The sequence below is a fragment of the Colobus angolensis genome, unplaced genomic scaffold, assembly GCF_000951035.1.
Source record: "Colobus angolensis palliatus isolate OR3802 unplaced genomic scaffold, Cang.pa_1.0 Scaffold80, whole genome shotgun sequence".
In the NCBI taxonomy this organism is placed as follows: domain Eukaryota; kingdom Metazoa; phylum Chordata; class Mammalia; order Primates; family Cercopithecidae; genus Colobus; species Colobus angolensis.
The window spans coordinates 5,989,138-6,007,244 of record NW_012121821.1 but is presented as its reverse complement, the minus strand read 5'-3'; the positions used below and the strand labels follow the sequence as shown (position 1 = coordinate 6,007,244).

Here is an 18,107-nt window from a genome sequence, read left to right as displayed (position 1 = left end):
TTTTTGACGATCTTGGGCTTCACAAGGGGTCTGAGGGCAGCCATGATGCCGAGGAGGATATGGCTACCACCTCCGTAGGCAGCGCCGAGGAAGAGACGTATTTGCACATTCTTAAATAGATTTTTCTTCCTTTTTTTAAATCTGAGGACAAAGTTGATGAACTGCTTCATAATACGTAACCCTCCACTCACACCCTCTTTTTAACTCTTGAAAAAAATCAATTACATTACTTACAAATCATTTCAATATCTGGTACTTTAATTTCTGGCAATTATATCTAATCAAAATTCCCTGAACTGCAGTTTAAACCAGATTCCTCTCATTTCTCTATCGAAGACAAGTAAAACCGGTATGATCAAGAAAGATTAAGCATATGCTTATGTATATTTAAACTGTCATCAATTCACTTTTCTGTGGATAAATTTAAAATATTAATAAAGTGGCATTTCTTTTAAGATGGGTCTCACTATGTTGCCCAGGCTGGTCTCAAACTTCTGGGCTCAAGCAATCCTCCCACTTCAGCCTCCCAAAGTGCTGGGATTACAGGTGTGAGCTACTGTGCCCAGCCTAAAGCAGCATTTCTTTATTTTACACATAGTTGCTTGAATTAAGCTAACAAAAGGTTATGTAGTAGATAAAAATGATTTTTAAGCAACTATCAATATTAAAGAGAAAATTAAACAATGAATTCATGTCCCTATCCACACACTGAGGCATTTTACCAAGTATTTTCTGAGCACCTATTCTGTGTGTCAGGCACTGAGTTAAGTGTTAGAAATAAAGATAAAGGACACATTCCCTGACTCTAAGGAGCTTACTGTGTAGTGAGAGAGACAGACAAGAAAATAAGTATGTGGCAGAATTGCAGACCCATGTGCTGGTGCTATCAGAACATTCAATATAGAGCAGAAGGAAAGACAGAAGCATCAAAAAAGGCTCCCTGGGAAAGCTGGTTCCTACATTGAGTCCTGAAAGATGGATGGGATTTAGCTAGGGCACAGGCAATCTAGATCAAGAAGAAAACATGTAAAATCCCCCCAAACCTAAAAGAACATGGCCTCCTCCAGGAGCACCTGGTAGTTCCTTAGAGTTGGAATGTAGGGTGTGCATGGGAAAATATTAGGAGATAGGTAGGAAAGAAGGCACATGGCCATTTTACCGAGGGTCAGTTTGTACTACTGAGGGTAATTCACATTTCCCCTTAAAATCTTACATAAACCACTATTGTCCTACCAGAATACTTTCCCATGGGGGCAGAAAATTTATATTACATTCAAGAATAATTTAACTTAAAATTGTTAAGAATAAAATTAATAGTGTTTTACTGTCTGTCATGTCCAAATTCTAACCTTCAAGGCACAATATCCATCTATAAACATTCCCTGATAGCAACTGGACTTGCAGTGTCACCGAACAATGACCTGAACCTCAGATTCTCTCTTCCCTTCTAGACCCAGAAAACTCACACACTTTAACCCCAAATCTCACAGTGAATCTCAAAGTCCCTTTTAATCATGTATTTTGTTTTTTAGGAACAGAAATCCAAGAATATACATAGAGATTCATTTGTTTGTGTGTATGCATTTGTGTGTGTATGTATACATATAAAACAACACACACACATATATAAAACAATTTTGTGTGGGTATTTGGCAAATACTAAGAAAGTATTACTAAAATAGTTTGCTAAAAAACTAGCTTTTTAAAAAAAGAAGAAGCTAAAATGGAAGATGATACAAAATACTATCTCCACCTTTAGTAGTGTTGGTCATAACTCAATCCTGGAGTCATCTTGGTACATATCTATAGCAAGAGACACTGGTGATGAAATTCAGACAATTAAATTGGAGCACCCATAATATCTGCCCTAAGATATGTGCAAACCCAGCAGATGAGTCACTCAGTCTTAGCTAATTAACAAGGTAATCAGTACCAAGGGCAACAATCCTAGTACACACACACCCACACACACAAAAATCAACCTTCAGAACTCTCAAAGAAACTCTTAGTTTAGGCTGGGTGCGGTGGCTCAAGTCTGTAATCCCAGCACTTTGGGAGGCTGAGACAGGCGGATTACGAGGTCAGGAGATTGAGACCATGCTGGCTAACACGGTGAAACCCCGTCTCTACTAAAAAAATACAAAAAACTAGCCGGGCGTGGTGGCGGGCGCCTGTAGTCCCAGTTACTCGGGAGGCTGAGGCAGGAGAAAGGCGTAAACCTGGGAGGCGGAGCTTGCAGTGAGCTGAGATCCGGCCACTGCACTCCAGCCTGGGCAACAGAGCGAGACTCCATCTCAAAAAAAAAAAGAAACTCTTAGTTTAAGTGCCTTATACTGCAGTATAAAAACATACACAGGGAAATCAAATACCATCCTCTAGCAACATCAAAAGGATGAGCATTCTGTATGAGCAATCCCATAGCTCTCTCCACTAAAAATTCACAGATCGCACCATAGAAAGCAAAGGTGTGTGCTTTTAAGGCAGCAGTAAGAAAGTAGAGGCACTCTCTAGAAAACGATTATCATTAACTCTGAAAATCTGAATGAATAGATTTGATCTCATAGAGTTAGAGCATTCAGTTTTCTGTAAACATTGTAGATCAAAATTCCATGTTTTTATTCTTTAGCTCAGTGATAATTTCTATGTATTAATCTTACAACTGTGTCAAATTAATAAAGGGTCACTTAACCTTCATAAGAAACCTCTTATGTTTAGAAATTTATTAATAAACAGTAATCCCTTAGCAGGGACAGAACTCTAGCATAATAAATACTTAAGTTATGAAAAACACATATCATACAAAATCTTTAACCCAATATCCATTTACTAAAAAATACTGTGAAATTCAAAGGAATTGTTATTTCCCAAATAAATGCCAAATTGTTCTTAATGTAATCACTGAGTAACTTAAAATCAATTCAGTTTTTTCTATTACACTCATGTTTATAGGCAATGAAGTTTTTACTAAACTGAGCAACTGTAGGAGGTAAAACCACAAGTATGAATTTTACAATATTTTCCTTAATATGGTATACCTAACGGTTCTTAAAAAGCATTTGGCTTTATGGCTTTATTTTTTTAAACAACAAAATTTAAAGGCAAGTCACTCTAATTTCAAGCTTCATGTTAAATACACAAACTAATATTATTCAAACCATAAATATCAATAAAACACTAAAACACATGTAAGAAAATCCCTAGGCATCTTCACTTTTTATATATAATACCTTTAACCTATAACTAAATAAACACTAATGATGGATAACAGAAAAGTAAATAAAAGCTGGTCACGGAGGCTCATGCCTGTAATTCCAGCACTTTGGTCAAGGCAGGCAGATCACTTGAGGTCAGAAGTTCAAGACCAGTCTGACCAACACAATTAAACCCCGTCTCCATACAAAAATGAGCCAGGTGCGATGGTACATGCCTGTAGTCCCGGCTACTCAGGGGGCTGAGACATGTGAATTGCTTGACCCTCGGAGGCAGAGGCTGCAGTGAGCTGAGATCACACCACTGCACTCCAGGCTTGGTAACAGAGCAAGACAAAAAGAAAGGAAAGGAAAGGAAGGAGAAGGAGAAGGGGAAAGGGAAGGGGAAGGGAAAGGGAAAGGGAAAGGAAAAGGGAAAGGGAAGGGAAGAGAAAAGAAGAGGTAAATTAAAAGGTATTTTTCAAAACTGTATATAGAAATGTGTAAGTACAATTTACTGTAAATCTGTACTTCCAAACTCAGGTGGATATGATGTTACCAGACTAATATTAAAAGCCTAAATATGGGCCAGGTGTGGTGGCTTACACCTGCAATCCCAGCATTTTGGAAGACTGAGGCAGGAGGACTGCTTGATGCTAGGACTTTGAGACCAGCCTGTGCAACATAGCAAGACATCATCTCTAATTTTTTTTAAAGTCTAATATTGACTATGTGTACATGAAATGTGTATACCATGTGTACACATGCTGTGTACATGAAATGTGTATACCATGTGTACACATGGTACACATACACACTGATCAAAAGAAGCTATGCGAAATGCCAAGCAACTCTAGCCCCCCAAAATAAACTGTTTCACAAATAGCTCATTTAAATGTTTCTGCATTTAAATCAACCTAAAATATTGATAAATATACTCTCAAAGAAAACTAAATTTACCTATTTATTCTCTACTTCTAGAGCAGTGCATTCAAAGTAACTGTTACAATCTAACACACCTGATTCAAGTATCCCACTAATAAAAATGTTTGTTCTATACAGTCATCCCTTGGTGTATCTGGGTATTGGTTCCAGGGCCTCTGTATGGACCAAAACACGTGCACACTCAAGTGCCACAGTTGTCCCTGTGGAATCTGTGTATATGAAAAGTCAGCCCTTTGTATATGGAAATTTTGCATCCCACAAATACTTTCTGGTTGACAAAATCCACCTATAAGTGGAGCCATACGGTTCAAAGCCTCTGTTGTTAAAGGGTCAGTTGTATATGCGTTTTGTAACATGCCCCCTCACGAAATGCCAACAACAAAAAGTTTACCAGAAAAGTTTGCATCAGAGCACATCTATCCCTGTGATTAACTTTTATAGAGCTCTTAAAATAAGTATTGTTCAAAAACTATTTAATGACAAAGACAAAATGTTCATGATATAAAATTAAGTATAAGAAAAAAGGGCTGGGCGCAGTGGCTCATGCCTGTAATCCAGCACTTTGGGAGGCCGAGGCAGGCAGATCACCTGAGGTTAGGAGTTTGAGACCAGCCTGGTCAACATGATGAAACCCCATCTCTACAAAAAACATAAAAATTAGCCAGGGGTGGTGGCACATGCCTGTAATCCCAGCTACTCGAGAGGCTGAGGTAGGAGTATTGTTTGAGCCTGGGAGATTGAGCTGCAAAGAGCACTCTAGCCTGGGCTACAGAGCAAGACTCCGTCTCAAAAAAAAAAAAAAAAAAAAAAAAAAAAAAAGAGAAGAAAAAAGGTAAAAAACTATTATTAAAAAAAATAAAGCTGGGCCGAGCATGTGGTTCACACCTATAATCCCAGCACTTTAGGAGGCCGAGTAGGGAGGACTGCCTGAGCCTGGGAATTCAAGATCAGCCTGGGCAATTTAGTGAGACCCTGTCTCTACAAAAAAAAAAAAAAAATAGCAGGGCATGGTGGCAAATGCCTATAATCCCAGCTACTAGGGAGGCTGAGGTGGGAGGATCACTTGAGCCCAGGAGGCCAACCGTGCAGTGAGCTGTGATCATGCCACTGCACTCTAGCCTGGGCAACAGAGTGAGATACTGTCTCAAAACAATAACAAACCACTAGATGCAATATGTATCCCTAGGTTGGATCCTGGGAACAGAAAAAGAACATTAGTAGAAAAACAGAAGAAATGTAAATACTCTGTGGTTCAGTTAATAGTATTGTACTAGTATTAATTTCTTAGTTTTGACAAATATGCCACAGTTACATAAGATGTTAACACTAGGGGAAGCTAGGTGAAGGGCATATGGGAACTATCTTTACAACTTAACATTCTAAAGTTATTCTAAAAAATTTTATTTTAAAAGTTGCTCTTCACATCCAGTAGCAAATTTGAGAGGATTTACATTTTTAAAAAATAACATTTTACACCTATTTTTCTCTCCCCTACCTCCACATAAAATACATAAACCCACAAAAAAAAAAACCTAGATGAACACACCCTAAAATGTTAACACTGATTCATTTGGTGGTAGAATGAAAAGGATTTTTTCTTTTTATGTTTTCTAGTGTGTGAATTGCTTTTATAATCAATGAATTATTAACTAAAGAAAATACAAATCAATACTTACTGAAGAGTTCTTCAGAAACAAAAGCTGTAAGTGTCTAAGCAAGCCCAAAGGCAGACTACATACAAAACACGTTTGGGCAGACTGTGAAGAACACAGTGGCCAAGGGAAACTGCCAGGAGCATTTAAGCAGGGCAACTCTAATTAGTAAATGCTGGAAACCTGCCAACAAGCAGAACTTAAAACATCTACTCTCAGGTTAAAGTGCCTGAGGCCAACAAGCTATGCTCAAAATTCACATCTTAGGGGAATGAAATGTCTTGAAAAGCACCCAATACTAAGAATTCATGGAGATACACAGCCTGGGTTTACTTCAAACACAAATAATGCAGCTGGACACCTGGTACACAACTGCCCACTGAGAACTCCTAGAGACAGTCTTCAGTACCACAATATGTTTCCAAAGTTTTTCTTCCCTACTTCTTTCCTCTCTAACATCTTCCTACTACCTACACCCATTCCTTAGCCCTAAGGCCTAAAAATGGCACCCTGGTGCCATCTAGCAACATGGGTAGAATTATACAGGTCTAGAGACCACTGAAATTACAGAATTAAATCCTATTTCAGATGTGTAACAGATGCCTCCCGCAAGCCTTTTTTTTTTCCTGATGCTTTTAAGGAAAACTATGTTCTAGTAACTCCATTAAGCCATAAGAAGGGAAAATTTAATCAACAATAAATATTCTCCAATCAAAATTTAAGGGTACAATCATATTGTCCCTTAAAGAAAGTGCTAGTGGAATCAGATTACATTTTGATAAGAAATTTCTTCTAAGCTGTAATCAGCATAACTTACAAATGTTAGGTTGCAAGCTCCTAAAATAACTCTAAGTGGGCCAGGCGCGGTGGCTCACGCCTATAATCCCAGAACTTTGGGAGGCCGAGGCAGGTGGATCAGGAGGTGAGCAGTTCAAGACCATCCTGGCCAACACAGTGAAACCCTATCTCTAATGAAAATACAAAAAATTAGCAGGGTGTGGTGGCGGGCGCCTGTAATCCCAGCTATTCGGGAGGCTGAGGCAGGAGAGTCTTGTGTACCTGGGAGACAGAGGCTGCAGTGAGCTGAGATCGTGCCCCTGCACTCCAGCCTGGGCAACAGAGTGAGACTGAGATTCCGTCTCAAAAAAAAAAAAAAAAAAAATCACTCTAAGTGGCCTGTTCTGAGTTTTGTGTTGTTTTTTAAAAACAATTTGTAATTGTTTGTTTATGGGACACTCATTCTCAGCAGAAAGTATAGTAAGTCCTAGAATCACCACTTAATAAACATTTATATGCATTCCTTTTTACTTTTTTTTTGGTTGTTGAGATGGAGTCTCACTCTGCCGCCCAGGCTGTAGTGCAATGGCACGATCTTGGCTCACTGCAACCTCCACCTCCGGGGTTCAGGCAATTCCCCTGCCTCAGCCTCCCGAGTAGCTGGAGTTACAGGTGTGCGCCACCATGCCCAGCTAAGTTTTGTATTTTTAGTAGAGACAGGATTTCACCATGTTGTCCAGGCTGATCTTGAACTGCTGACCTCGGGTGATCTGCCCACCTCGGCTTCCCACAGTTTACTCTTTTGAATCCTTGTGGACTCTGTAATAAGGTATCTAGGATTAACTCAATGACGTACAAAGTAAGACACTACACTCAGAGGCAAAGGGGTTTTGTAAGTTAAAGTACCTGGCCTTTACTTCATGAGTTCTGTAACAGTGATTTTAAGCATCAGAAGCCTTTGTTTCTTACTTTCCAGTTCTTGGTTGTATTTAAGACAGTAGAGGTTACCTACCAAAAAAGTGATCCTCAGGTATGGTGGCCACTGTACTATTATTGTTACTTTGAAAATTAATAGACATATATCCTGTTTTTCATCATAGCTGAGACATGATTGATTTTAAGACTGATATTTTATATACCACTGAGAAAGAAAAAAAGTCAATTTAACTATAATATGCCACTAATTGTAAGACACACCCAAATTTTAGTGAATAAAATTGGGAAATGTCTCTTAGGATCAATAAAATATGTCATACAGTCAGTGAAAGAACTATCAACACATTACAAATAACAGAAATGCAAAGTTGTTTGGACTGTCTTTTCTTTGCTCCTTCCCAGATAGTGAAGATAGTTACAATCAAGTGGTAGGATTTCGGAGCATCCAAGACTGATGTGATGTTCTTTTAAGCCCTTGCTAAATATTGATCTAAAAAACAATCTCATAATGCAGACTGCTGGGAACTATTTTCTCCATTTTTCAATGGGGGAAATGAAGGTGAATAAATTAATCAAAATTTTACTAGAAGTCAAATTTAGAATGTTCAGTTTTCCACTCTACCACATTAACAAAGACAATATGCATCCTTCCTCTAAAGGTTTCATGGTTTGCTTTCCTTCAGATTTACCTGGATCTTAATTTAAACATGTACCAATCATCCATGGTGAAGGTAATTCTGAAGAGCCACATTCATAATTACACTTGAGCTCATCCCTCTGAAAACAACTACAATAACATATAATTTGGTAGTTTTGTTTGTTTGTTTGTTTGCTTTAAGACAGGGTCTTGCTCCATTGCCCAGGCTGGAGTGTAGTGGGGCAATCAAAGCTCACTGCAGCCTTAAACTTTTGGACTCAAGTGATCCTCCCGCCTCAGCCTCCCAAAGTAGTTTGGATTACAGGCGTGCACCACCACACGCAGCTAATTTTTAAAACGTTTTGTAGAGACATGGTCTAGCAATGTTGCCCAGGGGGTCTAGAACTCCTGGCTCCACGCAATACTCCCGCCTCGGCCTCCCAGAGTGCTGGGATTTGAAAGCAACTTTGAGAATATTTCTTTCTTCTTCTTCTTTTTTTTAAAGACAAATGTGAAGAAAACAAATCTCAACAAAAAACAGCTGAAATTTCTAAGAAGATGTCTTATTCCATCATACTCTCAAAATGTTTCTTCACCAATACTGGCTGAAAAGCTGTGTACTTTTAATCTTTTTAAAAAGACTTTGAATAATCTTTAAAAAGTCTTTGAACTTAATTCAACAGTTAGCTACAAATAATATTGGTTTCCTATAATTATGTACATAAAATACTCACGTTGAAGCCTTATAGTTTTAAATTTTCCACACGTAAATTACAAAATTGAATTCCCAGAAATGATTCATCCTTCTAAATAGAAAGTACAGTATGGCTCAGGTGAGGTTTTAATTCTCATATAATTGACAAATGGCATACAATATCTCCGCTATCTCAATGTACTTTAAACACTACATTAGAATTTAAAATGAAAGGCTTTGGTGGTTTTCCTTGTTTTGAGACAGGTCTTGCTCCATCGCCCAGGCTGGCAATATTGGAGATAATGTCTTCTAGAGAAATGTAGAATGCTAAAAACAAAGCCTTTCGTTTTAGACTTAGTGAAAATATGTACTTGAACACTAGAGAGATCTGAGTTCTTACTTAACCTCTCTGAATCTATATTTCCTCACAGGTTAAGTTAAAAACACTTCCTACCAACATTTCCTACACTTTATATGGTTTTTGCAGGTTTGGAAGTGGTTGTTGCATGCAATAACCATGAGGACTGAATTAAGTTACTAAACAATGAAGATGGGGAAAAAAAGGATGGATTAGAGTGATACTTAAGCGCTAGCCTTAATAACATCTGATGATTGGTTAGACTGGGAAGGAAAGCAGAAGTCAAGGAAAATACTCACATTTTCAGTTGAGGTTAATAGTACATACATTGAGCCAGGGAACATAGGAAAGACACAAGGTTTAGAAAAACATATAAGCTCAGTTTTGAATGTACTTTGATGTCTGTGAGACATCCAAATGGAGATGCTCAACAGACAAACAGAAATATAGGTGTGGAGATGGGAGAGAGATTTGGGAGTCATCAGCTTACAGATCCAAGCATAGGGAGAGATGAGACTGCCCAGTGCGAAGAAAAGTAAGACCTGCAGCAGCTCAGAAACACCAACATTTAAAGGAATTGTGAAAAAAGAAGAGTGAAAAAAAGCCCACAAGGAGACTGGACATTCACTCTCCAAGAAACAAGAGGAAAACCCCCAAGAGTATAGTATCACAGAAGCCTAGGGGAAGACTGAGGCAAGGTGAGATGGGATTGAAAGAACACTGTCAAATCAATAAGGTAAGACTGTAGAAACCACTGTGGAGAAGAAAATATTTAGCAATATGGAAGAGCAGAACAGAGACAGACAACTGTCTTCAAATTTCCATCTTATGGAATAACAGGCTTGATTTGCTCCTGAAATAGGAGACGGACCAAATGACAGAAGTCTATGCAAATGGAACAAAGTTCTATCTACCCAACAAAGAACTGAGTTCCCTTTAAATGCTGAGTTACCAATCACGGACAGTGTTTCAGTCGAGTCCATTACTGGTTAAGAAGTGTGATGTTGTCTCTAAAAACAAAATGAATTAAATATACAAAATTAACAACAACAAAGTTAGATGTGATGATTTGAGTTTTCTTTCAATTGAAATAAATTTCAAGGCCTAAACTAAATCTGAACTACTTTACATTAAAGGGAACAAAAAGACACAACAAAACAGCTTTAAAATACTTAAGAAATATAAAGCATATTTCTTAAGTTATTATTTCTGAAGTTATAAAATATTATATTCAATTAACTCTAAGTAAAACACATAAAAAAGATAAAAAGCATTTTTAACTTTGTAAGTCCAAAGTAAAACATTTAATATGATATAAAACCTCTAAAGTCTTCACTACATTTTATGGTTGATTTTTAGCTGTACTAATTCTGTTTAATATCATTAAAATCTACCCAACTGAGTTTTCATAATTTTCTACTACTAAATAATTATGTTCTTCATTTCTCTCTTTGCTATATTTTTAAACTTGAAGCACATACATGTATTTGTTTGTTTTAAGGTAGGGCTTAAAGTTATCTGCAATGCTGTATATTTTCCATTTGACCCTCCAAAGCCACTCTCTAACCTTCTCTACTCTACTCTACTCTGCGCCCTAGGAGCCTCACCTGCGTGGAGGCACCAGCAGACCAGATTGGCTGTGGCTCCCTTCCTTACGGAGGTTCTTCTAGTAATGGCCCCTGTTAGGCAGCTCTCTCACATACTTACAGCTCTTGCTGATTCAGGTAATCATTTCCTCTCTCTTTCCCTTTTTAGACACCTAGGAGTGTTAAGAGCTATTCCTAGCAGCCCGGTGTTCCTAGCAAACCTGGCTAATATCACGTGCTGATTTCCCTTAACCTGCCCATAATGTGTAAATAATCCCTTTATTAAATTCTTTTCCATTACAGGGTTCCTGCCAGAACCCTGACTTAAAACAGTTGTTATTGATGTTTTCAATACAGTAATTATATGTTACACTATAATCAGTGGAAAAGATACCTTATGAGAAAAGAGCCACGATCACCAGCTTTTACATTTCTTAGTCAAAACAACTAAACTCCTAAGAATCGAAAATAAAAATTACCAACCTAAAAATGTTTGAGAGAAGGAATTACTATTTTATTAAGATTAATATCCAAGGCCGGGCGCAGTGGCTCAAGCCTGTAATCCCAGCACTTTGGGAGGCCGAGACGGGTGGATCGCGAGGTCAGGAGATCGAGACCATCCTGGCTAACACGGTGAAACCTCGTCTCTACTAAAAATACAAAAACTAGCCAGGCGAGGTGGCGGGCGCCTGTAGTCCCAGCTACTCGGGAGGCTGAGGCAGGAGAATGGCGTAAACCCGGGAGGCGGAGCTTGCAGTGAGCTGAGATCCGGCCACTGCACTCCAGCCCGGGCGACAGAGCGAGACTCCGCCTCAAAAAAAAAAAAAAAAAAAAGATTAATATCCAAAAATCTTGCAGTCACCCTTCACCTTACTCTCTCACATCCCATATCCAATTCATCAATCCTTTCAGATCCATCTTCAAAATATACCCAAGTTCAACCACTGCTTAACATTTCCACTATTTCTTCTCTGGTCCAAGTTACCAACATTTCTTTATGAATTTTTCCCAACTGCCTTCTAATTGGTCTTTGCCTCTGATTGTCCTGCTCTAGTCTTTTCTCACCAGAGCAACCAGATTAATTCTGTTAAAAAGTATTAATACAGGAGCTTGGTGCAGTGGCTTACACCTGTAATTCCAGCAACTTGGGAGGCTGTGTGGGTGGATCACTTGAGGCCAGGAGTTTAAGACCAGCCTGGGCAACAGCACAAGAACCCATCTCTAAAAATTAAAAAAAAACTAGCCAGATGTGGTGGTATGCACCTGTAGTCCTAGCTACTTATTAGGAGGCTGAGATGGAAGGATCCCTTGAGCCCAGAAGTCGCAGTGAGCCATGACTGCGCCATTGTACTCTAGCCTCGGTGAGAAAACAAGATCCCGACTCAAAAAAAAAAAGAGTAATACTGGATATTTTTCTGAAAATGGTAAAAATCATGACTCTCAAAAAACAGTAAAACAAACATATGTCAAAGATATAATTTAACTCATTAATAATAGAATTAGTAAGTTGTTACAACTGGTTCAGAGGAACATTCCAACAACTACACATACATAGGGAATAAGGAGTTCTGAAAGAAATTTACAAATAGATGCAAAACAGGTATATTCACAGGTAATATCAACTGCATTCTACTGGGGATAATTTATATTTATTTTCATGAGTAAGATTTACTTGCATTTTCTACTTTATTGTGGTAAAATACACATAAAATTTACCATCTTAACTATCCATCATCCATCTCTGTAACTCTTTTTTTCTTTTTGAGACAGGGTCTCACTTAGTTAACTAGGCGGGAGGGCAGTGATGTGACCATAGCTCACTGCAGCCTTGACATCCTGTGCTCAAGGGATTCTCCCTTCTCAGCCTCTCAATTAGCTAGGACCACTGGCACATCCCACCATGTGCGGTTAACTTTTTAATGTTTTGTAGAGGCAAGGTCTCACTATGTTGCCTAGGCTTCTTTTCATCTTGTAAAACTGAAACTCCACAGCCATTAAACAGTAACTCCCTCCTCCTCCCATCCCCTGACAACCACCATTCTACTTTCTCTCTAATTTTGACTATACTACCTCCTTCACATAAGTAGAATCACATAGCATTTGTCTTCGTGTGACTGGCTTATTTCACTTAGCGTAATGTCTTCAAGGTTCATCCATGATGTAGCATATTACAGAATTTCCTTCCTTTTTAAGGCCGAATGATATTCTACTGCATCTATATACCACATTTTACTTACCCATTCATCTGTCAATGAACACTTGGGTTGCTTCCACCTTTCGGCTACTGTGTACAAATAGATATGGGCGTACAAATACCTTAAGACCCTGCCTTCGGTTCTTTTGGATACACTCAGAAGTTGAATTGCTGCATCATATGGTAATTCTGTTTTTAATTTTTTGAGGACCACAAAACTGTACCATTTTATATTCTCACCAACAGTGCACAAGGTTTCCAATTTTTCCACGTCCTCACCAACATTTGTTACTTTCTATTTTTTAAAAAAACAGTAGCCATCTGTGGCCAGGTGCAGTGGCTCACACCCGTAATCCCAGCACTTTGGGAGTCCGAAGCAGGCGAATCTTGAGGCCAGGAGTTCGAGACGAGCCTGGACAACAGGGTAAAACCCCATCTCTACTAAAAATACAAAAATTAACCAGGCATGGTGGCACATGCCTGTAATCCCAGCACTTTGGGAGGCCAAGGTGAGTGGATCACTTGAGGCCAGGAGTTCGAGACCAGCCTGGGTAACACAGCGAAACCCTGTCTCTACTAAAAATACAAAAATTAGCCAGGTGTGGTGGTGCACACCTATAGTCCCAGCTACGTGGGAGGCTGAGATGTAAGAATCACTTGAATCTGGGAGGCGGAAGTTGCAGCGAGCTGAGATCACACCACTGCGCTCCAGCATGAGCAATACAGTGAAACTCCATCTCAAAAAAAAAAAAAAAAAGAGTAGCGTGAGGGTAATATAATGAGTGTGAGGGTAGTATCTCACTATATTTCTGATTTGCATTTCTCTAATAATTGGTGACGTTAAACATCTTTTCATATGCTTACTGGCCTTTGTATATCTTCTTTGGTGTAATGTCTATTCAAGTCCTTGGCCCATTTTTAAATTAGTTTTTGGTTTTGAGTTTCAAAAGTTTTTTCTTGTATTGTTTGTGCCTCTGGTGTTACATCCAAGACACCACTGCCAAATTCAATGTCATGAAGCATTTGCCCTACATTTCCTTACAACAGTTGTACACTTTTGATTCATTTTAAGTTAATTTTTGTATATTGTGCTAGATGAAGGTCCAAGGTATGTAGATATCCAGTTTTTCCAGCATCACTTGTTGAAGAGACTGTCCCTTTCCCACTTAATAGTCTTGGTATCCTTGCCAAAAATTATTTGCCCAATATATGCAAGTGTTTATTTCTGGTTTTTTTTTTTTTTTTTTTTTGAGACATGGTCTCGCACTGTCACTCAGGCTGGAGTGCAGTGGCACGATCTCGGCTCACTGCAACCTCCGCCTCCTGGGTTCAAGCAATTCTCCTGCTCAGCCTCCCAAATAGCTGAGATTACAGGACTCCACCACCACACCCAGCTAATTTTTTGTATTTTTAGTAGATATAGGGTTTCACCATGTTGGCCAGACTGGTCTCGAACTCCTGACCTCGAGATTCACCTGCCTTGGCCTCCCAAAGTGCTGGGATTACAGGTGTGAGCCACCATGCTGGTCTATTTCTGGGTTCTCTATTCTATTCCATTGGGCTATATGTCTGCCTAAATTTATGCCAATACCATGCTGTTTGATTACTATAGCTTTGTAGTAAGTTCTGAGATCAGGAAGTGTGAATCACCAACTTTGTTCTTCTTTTTCAAGACTGTTTTAGCTATTGACAGTCCCTTGATATTCCATACGAATTGTAGAATGGGCTTTTCTAATTTTGCAAAAATCATCATTGCAGTTTTGATAGGAATTGCACTGATTCTGTAGATTATTTTTAGTATTCATATCTTAACAATATGAAGGCTTCCAATCCATGAAAAGCAAATGTTTTTCATTTATTTAATTTCTTTGAGCAATGTTTTATACTTTTTGTTGTAAAAATCTTTCACTTTTTTGGTTAATTCGTATTTTATTCTTTTTGATGCTATTGTAAACAAAATTGTTTTCTTAATTTCCTTTTCGTATTGCTCATTGTTAGATGAAACTGTCAACGCTTTAGGGTTTTCTACATATAAGATCGTATCATCTGTAAACAGAGATTACTTTATTTCTTTCCAATTTGGATGGCTTTTCTTTTTCTTGCCTAATTGCTCTGGATAGAATACCCATTACGATATTTAATAGAATTGGTGAAAGTGGGAATCCTTGCCTTGTTTCTGATCTCAGAGGAAAATCTCTTTTCAGTCTTTCATCACTGAATATGACATTCACTGTATTTTTCATACACGGCTTTTACTATGTTGAAGTAGTTTCCTTTTATGTTTTATTTATTTATTTTTTTTTCAAGATGGAGTCAGGTTGGAGTGCAGTGGCATGATCTTGGCTCACTGCAACCTCCTCCTCCTAGGTTCAAGTGATTCTCCTGCCTCAGCCTCCTGAGTAACTGGGATTACAGGTGCACGCCACCACACCCAGCTAATTTTTACATTTTTAGTAGAGATGGGATTTCACCATGTTGGCCAGGCTGGTATCAAACTCCTGATCTCAAGTGACTCACCCACCTCAGTCTCCCAAAGTGCTAAAATTACAGGCATGAGCCACCACACCTGGCTCCTTTTATTTCTAATTTTAGTGTTTTTCTTTTTTAATCATGAAAGGATGCTGAATTTTGTCAAATGTTTTTTCTGCATCAATTGACACGATCATGTGGTTTTCTCCCATTCATACTTTTAATGCATACATTACATTGAACAATTTTCATATGTTGAACCATCTATGCATTCCAGGAATAAGTCCCACTTGATCATGGTATATAATCTCACTGATATGCTGCTGAATTTGGTTTCACTAGTATTTTGTTGAGGATTTTAACATCAATATTTATGATTCAATTGCATTTTTAAGAAGTTTTCTGTTAAGTTCCAGTACTCTTAAAAAAAAAAAAAGCCTTCCTACCCCGCCCCTGCCCTGCCCACAAAATGAGACAGAGATAAACTCAATGGCTGAGCTAGACAGGACACTCATTTGCCATTTTTTTGTCCACTTCAACATGGTTCACAACTTTTCCTGACAAAATCCTGCCATGGCTCCCCCATTCCTCTGAGAATAAAAATTAAGGACTTTTCAATGGTCTCTATGAGATCCTAAATTTTTTTGTAACATTTTCTGCCTCTCCCGTTCCACTACTGATCATGTACTTTAAAATTCTTCACTCTCCATATTCTGCTCCAGCCACAACGGCCTCCTTGCTGTTTCTAGAATACACTAAGTATGTTCCTATCTCAGGTCCTTTGCAAGTACTGTTCCTTGTACCTGGAATGCTCTTCTACCAGATATCAGCATAGCTTCCTCCTTCACTTGCTTCAGGTTTTGTTCACAAATCAATTTATTAAAGAATTTTCCTGAGTACTCTACATATGAAATAGATAAGCCCTTACCCACTAGCCTATGATGATACACCTTTTCCTCTTTCCCTACTACATTGTTCTCAAAATGCCTTACCACCAAGTGGCATACTACATATTGACTTGTTTTTTTATTCTCTATCTTCACTCCACTGCTGCCACAAAACGTAAACTCCATAGTGGCAAAGATTTTGTTTTGTTCACTGAAATATCCTCGGTGCCTGAAGAGTGCCAGACAGATATTAAATGCTTAATAAGTTTTAGTTGAATGAATAATATCGGATATTGTTTAAAAATAGCAATATTCTTATTCATAAAATTTGTTCCTGAATTTCTGCAATGTACAAACATATCAATAAAACTACAACCAAATGCTTTTACATTTTTACTTATTAACATATGTTACTTAATAGTTACTTATTGAGATGACTTGCAAAAATGGGGCTCAAAATTATCACTTAGATTTGTCTGTACACTGACAGCTATCTCAAGAAAAATAATTTGAAATTTAAGATACAGTATCACAAAATTTCTTTTAGAAGCAATGCTACGGTGTTGTTATCAAAGTGAGCAAGTATACTCATAAGACTGAGGTAGCACCAGATGTTTTCCTTTTTGTACTATAGATTCAAAAACTGTCATTTGGATTATAGTTATTATAGCAGATGTAACTCCTGAAGACTCTATCTGGGTAAGTCAACCGCCTAAGAGTCATTATCCAAGCCACACTATTTCCTCCAAGCTAGGTCACTCTTTGACGTTTTGCAGTCTTGGGATGAGCCTAGGTGAAGGTGAAGATACTCTAGGAGTAAAACAATTGTTTATGTTGGATTTCTCATCCTACAACTTTTCCTAAGCTCTTTCATTTTCTAACATTAAAAGGTACTTAATATTAACTAGAATTTACTTTGAATATATTTGAACTACCTGCCATATGCAATTCCAACACCAACATCTTTGATCTGAGTTATTTCAGTGAAAACAGAAATATGGTTACATAAGATTGAAAGTACAAGTTTGGAACATCACAGACCAATGAAATAATGGTTTAGCTACAAACAATATTAGTTTAAATATTTTTTCTTTACATATCCTGATTCAAAAATCTGTTTGAAAAAATAAAGAATTTCAGAGCTAGTCTTTTTTCTGTATACTTTTTTCCTGTATACTTTAACAACCTCTAGATTACTTACAATACAAATGCTATCTAAATAGTTGTTATGCTGTATTTTGTAATTTTTTATACTGCTTTCTATTTCAAATAATTTCAATCCGTGGCTGACTGAATTTGCAGGTGTGGAACCTATGGATACGAACAACCAACTATAAATCAAAGGTAAAGGCATCATAAAGTAAGGTTTTAAATTCCTCTAGTTGATAAGGCTGAACCTGTTTATGATTGGGTCTGACAGCATGCACATTTTCACTTTTTAATTAGAATGCTGCAAATTAATATGTTTGTTATACTAAGTATGTCTGTCAGTAAAGAAAAATATTCAGAACATACTCCCCCGCCACCTATATCTGGTTTTAGAGGCAATAAATGCTCCTAATATATGGCCCTGATAACATCTGCTTTAAGAATAAAAAGATAATCAAATCGTTTATCGAGTGTGTGAGGAAAAACTCTGAAAATGGAGAAATAACTTATTTGAAATCAATCTCTTTAAATTATAAAAAATGTGTTAGAATTACATCAAAACATAAGACTTGTTACATAAAGTTATTAAATTTATATCAAAACCACTTCCCCTGAATTAACAATAATACAGTGTT

The 18,107-nt window shown here is 37.8% G+C and overlaps 1 protein-coding gene across 7 annotated transcripts in view; it reads right to left on the bottom strand.

Moving 5' to 3' along the window:
• The window catches only part of FRS2 (fibroblast growth factor receptor substrate 2), a 119,410-nt gene that overhangs the window by 28,376 nt on the left and 72,927 nt on the right, over positions 1-18,107 (bottom strand). Inside the window, exon 5 of one of the 7 annotated variants that reach the window (XM_011929302.1) lies at positions 1,754-1,803. The exons of the other annotated variants lie outside the window; for them this stretch is intronic. The gene's annotated coding sequence lies outside the window, so the exon portion shown is untranslated. The remainder of the gene's footprint in view (positions 1-1,753; positions 1,804-18,107) is intronic. 7 annotated transcript variants of the gene reach the window in all.